The sequence below is a fragment of the Vulpes vulpes genome, chromosome 2 (genome assembly GCF_048418805.1).
Source record: "Vulpes vulpes isolate BD-2025 chromosome 2, VulVul3, whole genome shotgun sequence".
Taxonomy (NCBI): Eukaryota; Metazoa; Chordata; class Mammalia; order Carnivora; family Canidae; genus Vulpes; species Vulpes vulpes.
This window is the reverse complement of record NC_132781.1, coordinates 126,136,156-126,152,663: the sequence shown is the minus strand read 5'-3', so window position 1 is coordinate 126,152,663 and position 16,508 is coordinate 126,136,156. Positions and strand designations below refer to the sequence as shown.

At 36.2% G+C, this 16,508-nt stretch overlaps 1 protein-coding gene across 6 annotated transcripts in view; it reads left to right on the top strand.

The window, feature by feature from the left end:
* The first annotated feature begins 96 nt into the window (after positions 1-96).
* The window catches only part of JAKMIP2 (janus kinase and microtubule interacting protein 2), a 183,104-nt gene continuing 166,692 nt past the window's right edge, over positions 97-16,508 (top strand). For 2 of the 6 annotated variants that reach the window (XM_072749924.1, XM_072749923.1), the window contains exons 1-2: positions 97-455; positions 10,934-11,037. The gene's annotated coding sequence lies outside the window, so the exon portion shown is untranslated. The remainder of the gene's footprint in view (positions 456-10,933; positions 11,038-16,508) is intronic. The other 4 variants (XM_026018664.2, XM_026018656.2, XM_072749925.1 and 1 more) reach the window with 2 other exon arrangements.

Genomic DNA, 16,508 nt, shown 5'->3' with positions numbered 1-16,508 from the left:
CCCCTCCCCTCCAGCCCCTGCAGTTCATTTCTCCCGTCTCCCCTCCCCCTTAGGCTGGTGGCTCGCCATTGGTCGTTGCCATGACAACCAGCAGCTGCCTGCACAGGCCGCCTCTACCGCAGCAGGGGTGGGGTCTGGGGGAGGGGGCAGGAGAGGCGGAGCCAGAGGAGGTGTCTGCTGCAAGTTCCTGGCTGCCTCTGAGCTCACCCCATCCTCGGCGCGGGAGGAGGCGAAGTGCCGATGCCGCTGCCGCCGCCGCCTCGGCTGCTGGTGCCCTAGCGGGGCTGGAAGGGTGGTTCCTCTCCGCACCGTCGCCAGCCGGAGAGCGAGGGAACAAAATCCCAGCAGCGGCTGCTGATGTTGGGTTCGGAGGCTGCATCCGACTCGGTCGCAAGGAAAATGGATTCAGTTTGCATCTTTCCCTCCTTTCGACAGCTTCTCCGAGTCTCAGCATGGTAAGCAGGAGACGATGGGGCTGTCTTCTGGGTTTAGCCGCCGGGTCAAGGACCTGTGGGTACATTTGTGGCCGGCACTTGAACAATGACTCCGTCGGAGTAGGAGAGGGAGATGTGCAGACAGAGCTGGGGATGGAGAGAGGAAGGGTGCCGGGAAGAGGGAAGTAAGAAAGCATCCGCTGTGTTTAAAAAAAAAAAAAATGGTGTTCTGATTTTATCTTGAACGGGCTCAGATTGCAGACTGAGCCACTTGGTTCCTTTCCTTCCCAGCTTAGCAGCAGAATCAGGGGGTGGAAGAAGAGCTAACAAGACATGGGTGTTATTGAAAGGATTCATTTAATTTGCAGCTCTCACATACAGGGTCGGGCCTTCCTAAAACCCGATTGGTGCCTCCTAAGCTTCCCGGCCTAATTATAAGGTGATTTTGCTTATTTCCTTCATCGCTAAGAAAAAGTAGCCCCAGAATTTAGCATTCTATTTCATATTCTAATGTACTCTTGTTGAGAAACCATTTGCTGGATAGAGTTTGATTTTTAGTGGGTAGATGTGATTATGAACATACAAATGTATATCCTATGGTTATGCGTATCATGCATACACATGTTTCCTAGCATAAGTAGTGCATTAATGAAACATATTTATATGCATACTGTGCTCTGCAATCATATTTATGGGTTATAAATGCCCTTGCACACTTGGAGGTAATTGCATATTTTTGAAACTGTGCTTCTGGTTTGTATTATTCATTGGCTTCATTTGGATTAATGTGAGATTTATTCTTGTTATTGTCCCTTAGTTTCATTGTGACCAATTAGGACAGATGCCTATCATTTAGTCTGTATCTTAGCCCTAGATGCGAATTCATAGCCTGCCTCTTTTCTTTATTTTTAATTGGTTTTGTGGGGGGTGACTTGAGAGCTCTGAATTTACAATGATGGGAAAGGGAGGTGGCTTGAGGTATTATTTTGTGTCCAGCATCTTGCTAAGTGAATGTTGAAACAAATCAGTTTTCTCGAAATTCTACTCCATCCTTTTCATGTTTGTGTCTTGTGTCCCAGGAAGCACAGACGAGCTGGAAGGTGAAATGCATTCATTTTATTTGATAGTGCTGCTTGCTCTTTGGTCTTCATTCCTTCACTATCCAGGCACCATTTTACAGTTCTCTCAAATGTTGTATTATGGGTCACTTCTTTAGGTGGTTAAGTAGGAAAGTGGGATTGTTTTGGAAATCTAGGTGTTCCCAAGTGCCCTAGCCATTTCCAAATTAGTCTGCTTATACAATGAAATGAAAGAAGAGAGAGGAAAGCTTAGCAAGAGAATGTAAAGCAGGTTGCCCGAAATGGGGGGCTGTTATAGTTTACAAATGCTTACTAGGCTCTGCTTGACCTTTTATTATGTCAAGGCTTTATGGCAGCTCAGGACACTGAAGATGCCTGAGATGAGTAGGATACAGGGCTCCATTAATAATGCAGGGGATTGGATTTCACTGAATTAAAGCCAGAAAAATCCTTGCAGGTAAAAGTGTATTACATTCATCATATGGACTAGTTTTATCCATCAGTCTCTTCCCAAACAGTATCATTGTCAGTGCTGACATTTTTTATAATGTAAAGTAACATTATTTTTTATGTTAATCTTGCATTTTATTTTATACTGCTCCTTCTTCATTTAAAAATTTTCCAGGTATTTGAATGAAGTTTATAGTTTAATTTCTCAGAGAGTAAATGTTCCATTTGGTTTCTATATAGGAAGACTTAATGGGAAGAATGGATTTAGTATGCTTATGGCATGTTGTATATTATATAGATCCACAACTCTGTAAAGTCATGGTATTGTGTGCCCAATTATAACTAAATAAAGTAGAGCAAGGAAAGAAGTACTTGGCTTATATGTCATATAAAATTTTTGTAACACACTGCATTCTAATCTTTTAATGATAACTTTTGACTTCCAAAAATTAAAATTTTAGATATATCTTAAAAGCTTACTAGCTTTAAAAAATGTAAGACACATTTAGTTGACCCTGTTTCATGCAATGAAAACAGCTATCTTGGGGCTTTGTTTTATTTCCTTTGTGTTGAATTTTCATTAGGCTGTGGTTTTATAGGTGAAGTTGGTACAGTTTAGGCAGAGGCCAGTGACCATAGGCCATGGGCACAGAACTGACTATCAATAGTAGCCTGTTTTATTTGTGTGGTCAGACCCTGATGGGAATCACAGACATAGTTTTTGATCCCACAGCTTGAGACAGTTATATGGCCTTTGCTGAGAGCCACACAAAAGTGAAGTGTGTTTAAAGGACTACAAGATGTGCTCTCAAACAAAAGATAAGTAAACTAGGATTATTTCATTTGGAGAAGAGAAAATTGAGACATGACAGTCATTTGCTTTAGAAGATCTGGGAGTTGTTTGGAACCTAAAATATAGTCAGTCAATGTGCTTCAACTTCATTAGGAAAAATGAAGATTAGAAATACAGAATGTAGAACTTGCTGATAGCAAAGTTGAATTGTCCACTGGACAACAGATAAGGTAGCACTTTCTTTCATCAAAACCTCTGAAAGTATGACTTAGACATGCATTTATTTGGGATGGCGTAGGCTAGATTCTCTCTCAAGAAGTTCTCTAGCTTTTTCTAGAGCAGAGTGTCCATTTTATAGTGTGCTTTAGCTGTTTAATATCTGGTACTTCTAGATTTGTAATAGTAAGACTCCATTTTGGAGTCTTTGGGCTTGTAAATTACAGAATTTGGATATTTTTAAAGAAGTCAATTGACCATCTGCTTGGAAAATATTATGTGTCATCCTGTCAGGATGCAGGGAACTGAATATTGGCCTCTTCATAAGAGTCCTTTCTCAGCAACTTTGTGGAATGTACTACCTAACAGCCATATTAAAATTTTTCTCTTTCGTATGGCTACTTTTGAAAACTAAAATGGGGTTGAGTGGGGTACGGATACAAAATAATTCAAGGGTCATCAAGGGATGTCAGAAAGAACAAAGTATGTGAGAGATACTTGCAAGTTATTGTTTAAATGTGCTGTTTAGCAGTATTCAAATTTAATTCTCTGTTTCTCAAACACTGTCTTGAAAATGCCACTCTTGTTGGAATAGTAAATATTTTGACAGGCATTTAAACTTTAGTAAAACTTGTTTTAATTGGAGTAAAACCATTAATTCCTCACTTTGTGGTAGGATATTCCTTGTTTCTTCAACATATATCAATTTTATGTACATGCTTCTAGTCTCCATCAGGATGACTTAGAAAATATCTGAAAAGTCAAAACCATTTTCTATATTTCTGATAGGTTTATTAAAGGATTAATGCTTTGTTTTCCATGATTGCAGCCTAAAAGGGAACTGAATTTATCATGGACGTTTCAACATAACTCAACAATCTGTTTTTTTCTGAAATAAATGAACCAGATTTATATACTTGGCTGTTACTTGAGAGGTCAGTTGCAACTCTTCCTATTTGTATATCCCAAGTATTATTCTATCAATTAAAAATGTTTTTACACAAGAGGAATAAATCATATAATCAAACTTTTTGTAGAGAGCTCTTATATGACTAGAACAATTGGCATATTGTAGCAATGTAGAATTTCCTTGGGATATATAAGATATACAGATGTGAAAATACAGTTGTAATAATTGCCATCACTACACCTTACATTATTAATATAATCTTTTGTTCTCAAAGTCATTTTACATTCTCTAGTTTTCATCTAATGTTCCCCCAAATTCTCCTGTGCCAGTAAAATTGTGTTATCATAAGTGGAAACAGGCTCAGAGAAGTTAGGCTTGTCCGAGTTTGGGTTTGGTAAATGGTCTAATTGGGCCTGGATTCCAAATTCCTCAAGCCCAAATCTACTGTGTCAGAACATTTAATATATTATCTTGCTAATTAAAATTTTAAAATAAAATTAATTTTAAATATCAAATACAGTAAATCTGCATTGAATGTGACTCATTTTATTTGAAATTTTATTTGAATATTTTGGGTGCCATTATTTGCTCTTTGATCATATCGAATTGCTAAGTAGACTAAATGTATGCTTAGGGTATCAGCCTCCCTCCACAAATAATGGTGCACACAAAATTTATTTTGGAGAAAACCTGAGATTCTTGATATCTTAGAAAAGCATAGAAGCATTTGTCTGGGAAAAATCAGAAGTTTGTTGGATTGATGTGCCCCTTTTTTATGGCTAAGTATTGTTTTTATGTTTAGTGACACCCAGGTTAGGAGGAAACAATTTTTATTTCTGTGCTTAGGACCAAATTAAGATTCCTATAGATCCTGGACCTTGAAAAAAAACCTGGCCATGCCTATGTTCTAAGCATTTTTTCACCTACATGTTCTTAAAATTAAAAATGATATTACATCCTTAAAAAAGTATACATCAGGGGTGCCTAAGATGGCTCAGTTGGTCGGGCATATGGTTTGGTTTCGGCTCATGATCTCAGTGTGGTGAGATCGAGCCATGCATTGGGGCATTGGGCACTGTGCTTTTCTCCTTCACCCTTTGCCCCTCCCCCTGCTCCCATGTCCTACTTGCTCTGTCTAAAATAAATAAATAAATAAATAAATAAATAAATAAATAAATAAATCTTTAAAAGCAAAAAAAAAAGTACATCAGTTCAGCAAGTTACTAATATTTTCCCTAGACAAATACTTTTATACTTTTCTGAAATTTCAAAAATTTAATACTTTTCTCCAAAAATATTCTATTTTGGCAGCGGGGGAGGGAGTCTTCCTTTCTCTGCTAATGCCCTAGGCACACTATTTGTGTCTATTTGGCAATTCAGCACTGGCCAAAGAACAACTTATGCCATCTGAACTATCATTCCACATTTGGGAAGCATCCTTTATAATTAATTAGCTTGCAGTACAAGTGAGATCTGTCACACTAAAGACATTCTGCTTTAAATCAATATTCACCGATACAATTAAATTTTATCTTTTAAAAGTTTTTTTTTACATTTAAAAAATACATCATTGTGAGAAATAAATAAAAGGTAATACAGAAATGTATAAAAAGGAAAAAAAAAAAAAAGGAAATCACCCAGAAACCTACCTCAAGAAATAATTACTGTTAGCATTTTGGGAAAATTTCCTTCTAGATTTTTTTTACATACTCTAGGTATTGTTTTGTAGTTCTTTTACTTTATATAAGGTGACTGTCTTTCCGTGTCAATGAAATATGTCTCTACTAAATTTTTAATCTCTGACGTTTTTCCTGATTCAAGATGCTTTTTCCATGAAAGTATAAAGACCTGCAAGTCTTTATACTTTGTTTTAAATACTTGTCATGATACAGGTAGATCCTGCTTGATTTACAGCAGCTGTGAGTCAAGCATTGTTTTCAGGAAATCTGAGATCTGTTACTCTGACCTGCCACTGCATCTCACAATGGGTATTAAATTAATCTTGGTTATCTCTTGTCTGCTCATAATGAGTGAATTTTAAGCCCAAGTCAATGAAATCTTTGTCTGAATCACTAGAAATGTCACCAGATGCATGCATAAGCAAACAAGCAAAAAAACAAAAATAAATTTCTTTCAGATTTTTGTCATTTTTCCTCAGTATGGTAGTGGCATCCTACAGTCTTAACCACTGTGTCCAAGTCAAATCCTCTATGTAAGCTTTTTTTTTTTTTTTTTTTTTTTTTTTAGAGAGAGAGAGAAAGTACGTAAGCACAGGATGCAGAGGGGCAGAAGAAAAAGGAGAGAATCCCAAGCAGACTCCACATTCGGTGCAGAGCCCAATGTGGGGCTCTCTCATAAACCTGAGATCATGATCTGAGCTGAAACTAAGAGTCAGATGTATAACCAACTGAGAACCTAGGTGCCCCAGCATATTTAAGCAACATACATTAGCTGTCACATGATTTCCTAGAGTAAACTAAGCTTTATGTTTGGCATCTGTCTATTCCTTAAACCTGTATGTAGTTTTAAAATGAAAGCCCAGGGGTGCCTGGGTGGCTCATTTGGTTAAGTGTCCAACTCTTGATTTCGGCTCAGGTCATGATCTCAGGGAGTTGAGATAGAGTCCTGTGTCAGCTCCCTGCCTGGTGTGGAGCCTGCTTGAGATTCTCTGTCTTTCCCTCTGCCCTTCCCCCTACCTCCTCTCCAGCTTACTCTCAAGTCCAATCTCTCTGGGGGGAGGGGGGAGGAATGAAATGCCAGTGATCTGACTCTTCTCTTTTATAATATGAATGGTTGCAATCTCCTTATACTTTAAGTTTGAGCTTTAAATATAACTCTTTAGAGAGAGGTTTCCTTAATTATATCTCCACTATTATCCTCTACACCCTGTGGATTTCCTTCATAGCATTTACCAAAGTCATAATTATAGAGCTATTTATTTGCATGCTTGATCTTCCCTACCCTTCAGTAGATTGTAAGCTCTTTGAGGGCAGAAAATGAAACATTAATGAAACCATTAATGACAAATGTCATGGCACAACGTATGTGCATGATAATTATTGGCTGGCTGGCTGGCTGTAGATGGATGGATGGATGGATGGATGGATGGATGGATGGATGGATGATCTCCTGCAGGCCCTCTGGTTTAAGATTGTGGAATATTTTTCCCACTAGTAGTTCTTTGGACTGTGATTATTCATCCTTTTATTTTGGCAGTAAAAACAAGTGGATTGTATTTGTATTTGTGACATTCTCTGTATTCTAAGATTTGGGTAAAGGGAAATCAAATTCTTAAAGGCAATAAATCTCAACGCTTTAAAAATCAATAATTGAAAGTTGTTCACTATGTACTATGACATAAATAAGAAAAGCTGTGAACATTTCTTGCTTCCTCTATTCCCTTTCAAAATTGAATTGTAAGTCAGAAATAGTGATGCCACCAGTAAGGCAATTTCTTTGGATTCATTGAATTTATTAAAATAAATTAGTAATTTAATTATTATTAGCATCAAATCACATATCCACACTTACAGTTCTTTTGCTATTCTGGAAATCCACTCTCGTAAATTCGCTAATAACCAAATCATCCCTTTGTATCTGTATCCAGAAAGTAAGACTAAACAGAAATGGCGGTAATAATCTCACTCAAAAGATAAATTAAGGCAGCATCTTGCTTTCACGGAAGTTGGGAAACCGAAGTATGAGGTAGAAGTCTTTGTTCCCTTTCTTTGACATCTGAATCAAGATCATTTACTGCAATGCTTGAAATTCTGGAGTCTAACTGCAGCAAAAATATACATAGAAAACCAAGTCTGACTAATTTTAGTTGACACTCTCTGGTCAGAAAACAATTCGCTGGTGTTATTTTCAAGAAGGAAATTTGCTGAGATCATTGGGACTCTAAAAAAGCTTTGTGAGCATGTGCTCAAGTAAAAAGGGTGATATTTTCTCATGACTTCTGTTCCAAACTGGAAACATTCCCTTGGAAAATGCTACCAGTACAACGACAATGAAAATGTAAACCAAGCAAATGTTTCTTACCCACATTCCTTATCTGGTTTTTCCCTGTGCAGCATTTCATAGAGAGAGGTATCTTCCAAAAATAAGCTGAGCTCATACTCTGTAGTCATTACTGATCCATATTATGTTCCCATAAACTCTTCTTAGGTCAGATATATCTACTTCGAACGTATTTTCCGGAACAAAAGCCATCTTTTTCTATGCAAGGATGCTGATGAAAACAACTAGACTAGAATACTTTAAAGGAGTACCATTCTGTAAAATCCATGATATGGTGCCATTCTACCAACAAGCCATTAAAAGAATAGCAAGACAGTTGGCAATTTTTTAAATGACAGTCACCAATCTGGAGGTGGCACAAAAAAAAATTAACACTCTGATTTCTTATGAGAATTCTCAAAATTCTGCTAATTGGCACTGATAGGACAGAGAGAAGGATTTTGGTGTTTTGAAGATATTATAGATCCCAAATTTGCTTTCTTATGAATTTCCTAGATAATTCCTATTATGAAGATGGGGGAACTCGAATTACTGGAGTTTCTCCATCATCTGCTCTGCTCTGGTTACCTAGACCCAGAGGAAAGAACTAACTCCCACTTTGCTGGTTCTGTCTCTGTCTCCTACATCTCTTAAGGAGGAATTTATTTTTTATTTTTATTTTTTTAAAGATTTATTTATTTATTTATTCAGAGAGAGCGAGAGAAAGGCAGAGACACAGGCAGAGGGAGAAGCAAGCTCCATGCAGAAAGCTTAAGGAGGAATTTAAATGGCAATTAGTTAACCATAAAATGAGTTTTGTATTTTAGAAAATATACGATTTTGATTTCTTAAGGAATACATTTGACTTATGATTTACTTTTATTTTTAAAACACTTCATTAAATAAAAGCACCTACAAAGTTTTGAGTGTTTTGAACTAGATACCTAAAACACCAGCAATCATTAAAAATAAACCCTAGCTTTTAAAAAATGAAGTAACGAGGAACGCCTTACCCTAGTTAGTTTTACACAGAAGGAACATTTTAGTCATCTTGCTCTCTTCTTGGCTAGATGGTCCACATTTTAGGATCTACAGGGTACAGTGCTATACTCTGAAACAAGAGAAAGGAAAATAGCCTGTATAAGGGAAATTTTTTTTCTTTCACTATTGTGTGACCATTAGGTTTTATCCCCCATGAATTTACTTATTTATTTTTTAGCTTTTATTTATTTATGATAGTCACACACACACACAGAGAGAGAGAGAGAGAGAGAGAGAGAGAGAGGCAGAGACATAGGCAGAGGGAGAAGCAGGCTCCACGCACCGGGAGCCCGACATGGGATTCGATCCGGGGTCTCCAGAATCGCGCCCTGGGCCAAAGGCAGGCGCCAAACCGCTGCGCCACCCAGGGATCCCTCCCCCATGGATTTAAATGAGCCCTATCTCTAAATGCATGCTTAAACATGTCTGATTCATACTAATACTCTTGTTTGGACAAGTTTGACTGCATATATTGTCCAGTCTCTTTTAACTATATGATTTTATATTTTTCTCTTTTCACTTTATTTACACTTTTTGAAATCAGACCTAAATGGCTCAGCCAGAGCTCCTGGAAGGTAGTAAAGAAGCAAGATTAATATTTCTAGTCAGTCACTGATCATTTGCATACTGAACTTTCACTAACATTCATGTAGTTGGAAAACATTAACTGTCTACATTTATTTAATGTAATCACCTTGCTTTGAAACATCCATCTTTGGCTGTATAGTTAACTGTAATCTAAGCAGAATTGATCCATTCATAGTTCATATGGTGCCATCACTTACACATTCTTGATGTCCTTAAATGCTGTTTGACTAACAAAAGGATCCTTATGACTGAGAGGACAAGACGAAATAGTGGAAAAGCATTCTGTTCAGGAGACCGTCATTTTGCAAAGAAGCACTCTCCCTTGAGTCAGTCTGAAAAAATGTTCAGACTTGATGCTGACCCATCTCTACTCTTTAGAATTGGGGACATCCATCATTTAAAATTTTCTTTATAATTCAAATAAAACAGTTTATTCCAACAATGAATGAGATAACCCTGACCTTCTTAATAACAAGGATATCTGAGGTTCTCTGAGTGTAACAAGTATGAAAAGGAGAAAACAACGTATTTTTTCTAAGTCATCCACAGAAAGAGAAAAGAACTATACTGAGTACCTATTCTGTATCTATTAGACTGTTTTCATCCATGTCTGTTTTTGCAATCCTCACAACAGAGGCATTGTTCTTCCCACTTTTCAAGAGGAAAATAAAGCTTAGATAGGTTAAATATCTTAGCTGAAATAATTCAGTTAGTGAGTTTAGAAATGAGATTGAAGTAAGATCCGTGCTGATTTTATGGCACAGTAGTTCAAAGCTGGAGCCTGTGGACTGGACCCAGCTCAGGAAGGAGTTTGTAAACATGTGTAAAGTGTTTGTAAACAACAGTCTGTGCTTCCAGCACAGCAAGAATGACCCAGCAGATAAGCATTTAATAAAAAAGAACTATCTCTGTGAACTTTAATAATGCTGTTGATCTGGTTTTTAGGGAATCATAATGACACAATGATAATTTGCAACTTCAAGTGTTTCCTTTTATGCTCCATCAGTTATTCATCTTTTTTTATAATTAGTAAGCTTAGTACTTAGTACTTAGTGTTTCCTTTTATGCTCCATCAGTTATTCATCTTTTTTTATAATTAGTAAGCTTAGTACTTTTTTTATAATTAGTAAGCTTAGTACTTCTTGGTAGTTTTTTTTTTTTAAGTTTAAAAGTAATGTTTTCACAGTATGTGTTTAAAACTTTATTTTACAAAGAATACAATTTAAGTTACAAAGAACTTTTGATACTTTAAATTCTCCCAAATATACAGGTAGAGAAGATGTTGTATATTATGTTATGTTATATTATCTATAATCATCCGCAGAGTAAATAAAGTTCAGTGTCTACTTGTGCTTAGCATTACCTAATGACTGAGAAGTATGGAACTCAAATCCAGATTTCTTCAGAAATTTTTTTTCTGTAGGATCCAGCCCCAAACAACCAAATGATACATCAGTGATGTGAATCAAGACCAAAGAATTATGACATGATCTGACCTGGCCTCTAAGCCCTAACTCAGGTGCTAAGGTAACTTAAGTTCTTTTGATTCTTCCTCCCAGGTCCTTCTTTTCACATATAATCTAGGTGTGTGTGTCTGTATCTAGAAACAACTAAATAAACCAAGAGCTGTGGATAAATAGTTCCTGCATGTGTATCATCATCATCATCACTAACACCACAAAAGCGTTGGTGAAGTTCCTCTAAATAGAGAGCATTCAGAGACTCCAATAATTGGCCCTGGTCCCTGTCCAAAAGGAACTTACATTTTTACAAGGAAAAGGGGTCAAATTTAGTAGCATGTTACTTACACATAATGTATAATTAGCCCAACCGTTGCCAGCAGACGTCTTCTCTGTTTTTGTGAAGTGACCACTATAGCATCTAGCTAATAAGCCTGAACTATTGATGCACATGCTAATGAGGGTGGTTTTGAATCAGTATTTTAATCCTACCTTTCTCCTTCTAAGGTGTATCTTTCATTTGATGAGCCAAATGTAATAATGTTCCCATTAACTCTTAAATAGAGATTATTGAGGCATATCAATCTACTTTTTAGACTAAATTTGGGTTTAAAAAGTCTTAAAAATTACTTTCAAAACATATTTTTTAATGTCAGTCGTCACTGTGTTGGTTTTTGTGTTTTACTACTTTGCCTAGATGCCAAGCATTGCACTTAAAGTCATTGCATACCCTGCACCAACATGCTTTGAAGAAAGTAATAGTATTCCCATTTTATACAGAATGAAATTAAGGTTTATTGAGGTAAATCAATGTAATACTTTCTCAAGATTATCTAACTAATGACTGATGGAAACAGACTCTGAACTCCAGTATGTCTGACTCCCATCCCCAGTGCCTCTTAACTAATATGCTAATTAGTTCCCTTTTGTAATGAAAATTTGATTGTGCTCCTGAAAATTAGAGTAAATGAAGAGAAAGGCAAATATATATTTTTAATGTTATTGTTGTTGTTAAATATTAATCAAGGCCTAATTTTTGCTAAGTAAAAGATAGCAACACTGCAGAAATGTACATTCAAGAACAAGGTCCATATAACCAGTTTCCTCAGTGAAGAAAGAAAACAAGGGAGAGATGAAATGAGCCCCAGTCTTATTATAAACCATGTGGATATTTTGTGTTTAAGTAACTATTTGATCATGCATGAGTTGTATTTGTACAATATAATCTGGGATTCTCTTTTTAAAGCAAAATTTTAAATAGGCATTAAATGTATTTTAATAAGAGAAAATTACCTGGTTTTCCTATCTACTTTTTTCAAGTAATTAAGGAGCTGTGTTTTGTGCTGTTTTCCACAGTTTTGTAAACTATGAACATTTTGTTTTTCTCTAAAGACATTCAGAAAGCAATTTTACAGGAATTTCATCTCTGGAAAAAAATCCCCAAGTGCAAAATAGACTGAGCAGCATAAATCCCAGAACTTAATGTTATGAACAGTACAGTTTCTGTGCTCTTATAATTTCTATGATGCTATATACATAAGACTTTTTTGTTTCAATTTTTGCTTATAGTGAATAGCAGGAGTTTTGACAACAGTAGATTTGGGTGAGAAAACACTGAAACCTTGATTTATCTGTCTCTCTATAGATCAGATATATGATAAAGTAACTGTGGCCTATCCCAACTATGGAATGCAGTGAGGCCCTTCAAACAGTATATTGTAGAAAAATGTAGTATAACATAGGACAATATGTAGAATATGTCTTTTAAGTTAAAAGCTCAAAAATCAAAAGAATTTGGTGCCAATTTTATGAAAAGAGAAAAAATATACAAACACAGACATATGTTTTTAAAGATCAAAATATTAACAAGAATTAATTCTGGATGATAGCTTTATGAAAAATTTCTTCATTGAGTTTTGTATGATTTCCAAATTTACCAAAATGTATTTTACTTATTTAATTAGCAAAATGCAAATATTTTTAAATGACAGACTTTGTCATCAAGATCAGTAAATCATCCATAAACCCAAATATTTTTACCTACCTGAAGTGACTCTGCAGGGCTCCTGAAGATGGAAAGTTTGCTCTCTCTGCTCAGAAGTTCCAAATTGGTGTCCACCTACAACCAGTGTTCCTGGTGAACCACAAAGGAAAGGGAGTGGCTAAGAGAAGAGGATATAGGCTCTCTCTACACAAAATACCCATTGGGGGTGTCCCCCTCCTAAAGTTTCGAGAACAAGATCCTGTCATGAAATAGCTTGAAAACCCGATAGAATTGATAAAATTAATATTCTATATACCAAATATCTAATTTCTAAAACTAAAATTTCCAATTTTCCCTTGAATATTCATCATCTTGTTGTCATAGTCTTGAGTGGTTTTAGTTCACAGTAGTTTAATTAGATTCAATATTAATAGGACAAAACTCCAAGCTAACTCCATGTGATTTGGTCATAATTCATTTTTATTGGAAACCTTAAACAAGGATTTTTATAGCTTTCTTTCTTTTTTTTTTTTTTAAAGATTTAGTTATTTATTTGAGAGAGAGAACATGTGAGCTTGGGGAGGGGGCAGAAGGAGAGAGAGAATCCTTAAACAGACTGCCCCCTGAGCTCAGAGCTGAAGTGGGGTGGGGGAAGCTGGGGCTGATCCCAGGACACTGAGATCATGACCTGAGCCAAAATCAAGACTCGGACTCTCAACCGACTGAGCCATCTAGTTGACCCTAGATTGTGTATTTTAACAAACCTATCTCAGTGATGAATCTTAAGTTACCTCAAATATCTTGTTTCCTATGTGAATTACTAACCAAATTAAAGTACCTATTATTCTTCATTTTGTGACTTGGTAAGCTGTTCATTTTAAAACTTGGGATATATTTAAATATTTTGAATTAAAATGGAACTTTAATATTTTTTAAACTGAACGCGAATGAATGTTCTTTAGATTTGTGGTCTGGATTTTAATACAAAGAAATATTTAAGTTTAAAAATAATTCTAACACCTACGAAGTATTCTCTAAGGTGTATGTGTGGAGGAGTAGAGAATGGGAAATACATAATGGGTAATACTCATTCTTAAAAGTATAGTAAAGCAGTAAGAGCTTAGACACTAAAATCATGCCAAGAAACACAGTGACCTTTATCGAAACACAAGAACATTTGCAAATTGGGAATCAAACGTGAACATCTTTATAAGAAAACTTGGTTAAGGATACCAATTAAGGGGATGCCTGGGTGGCTCACTGGTTTAGCGTCTGCCTTTGGCTCAGGTCCTGATCCCAGGGTCCTGTTAGTACCACATCGGGCTCCCCTGCCTATGTCTCTGCCTCTCTCTGTGTGTCTCTATGAAGGAACAAAAAAGTAATAATAATAAAAAAAAAATAAAAAGAATAAAAAAATAAAAAAAAGAATACCAGTTAAGGAGCACGAATAAAGAAAGACAATAAATTCGCAAAATTGGGTTTATGAACCCGGAAGTGCAGGAGGGGCATTGTTCTCTGCCTTTTCCTTGAAGTTAATAAAGAATGTTTCAGCTAATGGAATCAAGCCAATGCTGGCCTTCTTTATCAGAGAATAATGCAGAATACAGATTTTCAAAATGAAGCAGAACAAAATCACATAAACAAAGCACTTTGCAGCAAATATTTTCTTGCTGAACTCTGAATTCCAGAGTACCTGAAGCTTTATCACTTGAGATGTATTAGGAAAAAAAACAAAACTACAGGACAAGTATGGAATGACTGTTAAATCCTGAAAATTATGAATGGCTTTATAAAGTTGTTTTTTTTTTCCCTGTTTGAACCCTTCCTGGCATGTGAATCTAATGAGGCAATGTGCACAGGAAGTATTGGAAAACATGTTAGATACATTGATCCCAGTTACAGTCAAGGGACTCTTGCATTATTATTTTTTTCTGTATTTAATGAAAAAAATGCATCCCAGAAAATGAGGAAAAATATAAACCAGAGGGGAAAGGTCACTGAGTATTTGATGAGAGTATTGATCCTGATTTGCCTGCCATCACTTTGGTGTTTTCCCTTTTTGAGCTATGATTATTACTACTCCATCCTCCATACTAAATAATCTCTAAATTCTCTCCCTCTCTGGGTGTAGTCAAATGCCACTGAGACAGAAACCTATAAATCCCTGTCAATTCTCTTAAACTCCTTATTGTCATTCTCTTAAACTCCTTATTGTCATTCTCTTAAACTCCTTATTTCCCCTTAAGTAAAAGGAAAGTCTTGGGGTTTGGGGGTTATGTATAAGAAGGACTATTGTAGCCAGAAGTGTGATGGCCCATCATTTCTGTCAGTCCTATATTGCTTCTCAAGATAATATAGCCAATATTGGCTTTTGATCATTTTCCTCTTTTACTGTGTGTGTGTGTGTGTGTAAGAAGGAGAGAGATGACATTCAATTTAGCAAACAACTCATTAAATCCAAGCCATACAGCTTTAAAGACATGTAATTTGGTATGATGCCGGACTCACTAGTCAGTCCAGTGCATAAAGATATCGTGTTTACTGTTTCTTGATTTCAGCCCAGATCTTGGATCCATTAATTTCCAATGTTCAAGCACAAGGTGAATGATTGACAGAGATGTTATTGAGAAGGTTTCTAGTTTATTTAAAGGGTTATATTAGATTATATTTAAGGTCTCTTTCCACACAACATTATGAATGTGTGGTAAGTAGACCCTTAGGGCAGGAACATTCTCTGGTGCATAAAATATTTGCTCTTGCACATTCAGAAAGTCACTTTCTAAATTTTTCTTTTTTAGAGGCCATACTGGAAGCCAGTTTGTGTTTGTGTGATATTTCAATCAAGGTATGAATATAGCTCTACTTGAAAGAAAAAAATCTAGTAGAAGGATACAGGATTATCCTTTATATTCCTGCCCATTTCTCAGAACATGTTTTGCTGTTATAAAGAAAATTAGAGAATTCCTTGACTTGACAAGGATTCTTTTCCCACAGTCTTGGTATTGGAGTATTGTTTAGTTTTTTTTTTTAGGGTGCACCATTGCACCATTGTGAAAACACAAACCTGGGATTCAGAAATCCTGAGTCTAATCTCTGTTCAGCTACAAACTAGCTGGGTGACATGAACAGGCATCCCGTCCATTAGTGATTTTTGGTTTTCCGACTGTGAAAAAAGAGAGAAAGGGTATCAACTCCTTTTTTTATACTGTTGCTCCCCTTGAAAAGAGAAAAAATAAGTAAAGAACAGAAAGGTTTTCTTAATTCCTTTGCCATTGGGTGTATAAATCTGTTTTCAGACTGATTGAAGAAATTTTCCTCTGAAATTGGAAATCCTTCTATTTGCCCTTTTTTTGCCTCTGGTAGTGATTACAAGTATTTATGGACTTGAATTACTTCCCCCATTAGCCGACAATCTCCTTGAGGGAAGTAATATAGGAGAGAGAGGAAAAAAGAAGGGGGAAACATAATCCTAAGGAGTAAATCAGAATCCAGGAAGGGGTGAGGGAATTGCAGATGACACAAAAACACCTCTTCATTTCACCTTTATTTTTTTT